Source organism: Prosopis cineraria, unplaced genomic scaffold (assembly GCF_029017545.1).
Source record: "Prosopis cineraria cultivar Desert tree isolate PC_DT_omini unplaced genomic scaffold, ASM2901754v1 PC13, whole genome shotgun sequence".
Classification (NCBI taxonomy): domain Eukaryota; kingdom Viridiplantae; phylum Streptophyta; class Magnoliopsida; order Fabales; family Fabaceae; genus Prosopis; species Prosopis cineraria.
Genome location: NW_026555344.1, coordinates 14,931,524 through 14,935,901, shown reverse-complemented (window position 1 = coordinate 14,935,901; position 4,378 = coordinate 14,931,524).

The window sequence follows — 4,378 nt, the reverse complement described above, 5'->3', positions numbered from 1 at the left end:
ATTTACTTTCCCTTAATGGTATTTAATTTCAAAGCTATAGTCCTTTAAGAACTCTATCCACCTTCTCTGCCTCATATTAAGTTCCTTCTGATCCACTAAATATTTCAGGCTCTTATGGTCACTGAAAATACTAAACACTGCTCCATACAAATAATGCTGCAAAATCTTTAATACAAACACAACTGCAGCAAGCTCTAAGTCATGAGTAGGGTAATTTTCTTTATGTGGCCTAAGCTATCTAGAGGCATGAGCCACTACCCGCTCATCTTGCATCAACACACATCCCAGACCCTTTAGAGATGCATCTGTATACACTTCATATGGCAATCATGGATTAGGAATAATCAACACCAGTGCCGTAATCATTTCTCCTTCAACTTTTGAAATGCAATCTCGCAATTGTCATCCCAAACGAACAACTGATCTTTTCAGGTCAACCTAGTCAATAATGAAGCTATTTGAGAGAAACCCTGGATAAATCTATGATAACATCTAGCCAATCCCAGAAAACTCTGTATTTTAGTCATAGAACTAGGTCTTTCCCATTTCAACACCACATCTACTTTATGTGGATCCACCACAATCCCTTCTGCTGACACAATATGTCCTAGAAATCAGACCTCCCGTAGCCAGAAGTCACACTTGCTAAGCTTGGCATAGAGCTTGTTGTCCTTCAAAATTTGTAGCATAATTATTAAATGCTTTGCATATTGCTCCTCGTTTTTAGAATATATCAGAATGTCTTCAATGAATACCACAACAAACTGATCCAAGTAAGGCCTAAATATGCGGTTCATGTAGTCTATGAAAACCGCAGGTGCATTTGTTAACCCAAATGACATAACTAAGAACTCATCATGCCCATATTTGGTATGGAAAGCTATCTTGGGCACATCCTCCAAGCGCACTCTCAATTGACAGTATCCTGACCTCAGGTCAATTTTTAAGAAAACTGAAGCTCCCACCAATTGATCTAATAAATTATCAATCCTTAGTAAAGGATATTTGTTCTTCACCGTCACCTTATTCAACTGTCTATAATCAATACAAAGCCGTAAGCTACCGTCCTTCTTCTTAACAAATAGCATAGGTGATCCTCAAGGTGACACACTAGGTCTGATAAATTCTTTTTCAAGTAGCTCCTCTATCTGCTTCTTCAACTCAGCTAACTCCATTGGTGACATTTGATATGGTGCTTTTGAGATTGGTTCAGTTCCTGGCACTAGGTCTATGGTGAACTCCACTTTCCTTTCTAGAGGCAAACCGGACATATCATCTGTAAATACCTCAGGGAATTCATTCACTACCCCAATCTTATCAATATTTCCATCATAGACCCCATACACTGAGAAGAAAACCATATAAGCCATACACTCTTGTTGCATCAATCTCTTTGCTTATACCACTGATAAGAACTTAGACTTACTAGGAATATTAGCCGGTATAGTATGTACTGGTAACAAAACTATCTTCCTAGCACAATCTAAGGTGGCATTATTTGCCATCAACCAATCCATACCGATAATCACATCCAAACCCTTCATAGAAATCCGGATCAAATCTAGAGTGGTCGAATGATTTTCAAACCTCACCTCTATATTCAAACATGCTTTACTAGTCATATCAGATGACCCAGATGGTGTAGACACTTTAATCACATAAGGTAATTCATGCAAAGGAAGTCCCAACCTCTCTACATATTTATATGAAATAAATGAATGTGTAGCACCAGAATCAAACAATGCTTCAATTTTATGCTTGCAAATAGAAATAATACCTTTTATCAAATTCGACGATGCTCTTGCCTCCTTTTGAGATAATGTGTGGACTCATCCTGGAATGGTAGATCTCTGCTCTGCCATCTTCACTATTCCCTCGGGGTATTGTCTTGCTAGATGGCTGGGTTTCCCACATTTAAAACATGCCCAGTACCTCCCAGGATGTAACCGCCCACACTTAGCACACGGTAGTGGTTGAGCTGTACTTAAGGTCAGGGCAGGCATATTAGAAGCTTGTTGGTATGGTTGTGGAACACTAAAACTCCTAAATCCACCCCTCTGAAATGTTTCCCAAGTCTGTGATCCTCTAACAAAGCTCTTCTTGCTTGGTGCTGTCGAACTACTCGAGCCATATCCTATCTTCTTAGAGACTCCACCCGAAAGGCCTAGGGAGGATGAGAACCTCCCATGACTATCTCATCTCTTTTCTACTTCTACTTCCGACCCCTTCTTGCTACAATTCAGAGTCGATTACACACATCAACATATGTGATTACTCCTAGCAAAGCAATTTGCTGTCTATATCCAGGCCTCATCTTTTCCAAAAGTCTCTTGGCCTTCACTCACTATCATTTGTCTCATTTAGATAAGTAGAAAACTTTGACAGCTGATTAAGCTTCTGAATGAATGCTTCCTCGTCAAGATCTCCCTGCCAAAATGCATGAAACTCAGCCTCCTTCTCATCTCTAAATGCTAAAGGAAAATAATGATCAAAGAACATTTCCTTGAATTCTTCCCATGTAAGCTGGCATCTATCTACTGGTTTTGTGGAATTTCACTAGTGTTTAGCATCTTCAACAAGATATACTGTGGCTATGATAACCTTCTATTCCGTAGAGCACGTTACCACCTTAAAGATGGTTTCAACTCTCTCTATCCATTTCTCTGCTTCTCCTTCCTTCATAGTTCCATTAAAGGTTGGAGGGTTAAATTGAGAAAAAGTCCTCTATGCTCGATCAATAGCCATCCCTTGAACATCTCCATCCGCTCTCGTCCCAGACGATCCAGGTCTACTACTAGAACCATGAGATGGTTCCAATCTGCTCTCATGAGCTTCCTCTTGCCTCCTTTGTTCCTCCTCACGACCTCTATTCCGGAGCAGAACATTGTGGTCTTGCACAGTTCTCTAGATATTCCTCATCATATCCCGCAATTCCTCAAGAATTGCATCATTATCCTGGGGCCTTTGTTGTTGTTCTATTTGTATCTCTGGTTGTACCTTCGGTATAGGCCCATCATTCTCCGATAAATTACCGGCATTTCGAATACTTCTCCTAACCATTTTCTCCCCTCCTAAGGAAGAAACCAAGTAGAAAAGGAAACTAAAGGAAATGAGACAAAAGGAAAGAGTTGTGTACATAAAGTTGCCAACTAATGAGAATGAATGCAAAAGACACATTACCACAACCAGATCTCAGAACCTGAGAAACTGATACTAAAATGTAATGTCCACCTTAACATTACCAAAATTTACCACACAATCACAACAACCAATCATAATTAGGAGCAAGGATTTGCTCCTAATCTCACATTATATATATAAGGGTTAAAATTAATAATCTTTTAAAAATAATTGTGGAATATTTGGGATTCCATAAAAACCCTTTAAATTGATAGTTTGAGCTCAAACTTAATGATTTATATAGGCATTAGAAGCATGGAAAAGTTTTGGGAAGCAAACCACTTCAAAACAGGGCCAAAAATGTCATTTTTGAGTGTTTTAGTCAATGCGCCGCGGCTTATGGCACAGAATGCCATGTTTCCTCACTGTACCGTGCACTGCAGCTTGCGTGAAATGCGCCGCGGTGCACCTGTCCATGCCATTTTTACATCTGATGTCCAATTGGAGTGATTTAAGTACCCACACGAAGCTTGTTCAATAAGCTAACTAATGGTATAAGTTTCATTATGATCTGACACCGTATGAGAATTTTAGACACTCGAATGCAAAAGTCAGTTTTTCAAAGAAATTTTCAACCATCCAAGTACCCATAACTTATAACTTATACTATTAACCAATTATGAGGCTTGAACCAAGTCCAATAAATCAAAATACACTTGAGTGACCAATCAAACACACAAAAACATACCAAACACAAAATTTGGCCACTCAATGACCATTTTGCCCAATATGGCCAAAATACACAATTAGTACTACAAGCACTATTTGGCCTCTATTGCCACATAATTCACTACCAATACATTATCACCACTTAGATAAAACATTCATTGCACTTGTATTAGTATTTTAGCCCATCACCATAAAATTTCTCACATATTCACATCACATACCATATTGGGCTAAAATACAAAACAACATAGTATGAAACAAGTGCAACTAATCAAAATGATATGTATTCTTAGTTGGCAACATATAATATCATGTAATAAGTTTATGTACACCACTCAAACCAAAATCGGGCTTTACAAAGAGTGTAGTAGATATGCTAGCCGCTACCCAATTCCCTCCCTAGCTCAGTCTCACTGATAGCACCTGTAAAATGATAATCCACAGGGTGAGATAAAAATCTCATTAACTAAAATAATCTACATTACTGATTAACAAGCCAAGTTATAAACAAGCATTAAAATATGTGACA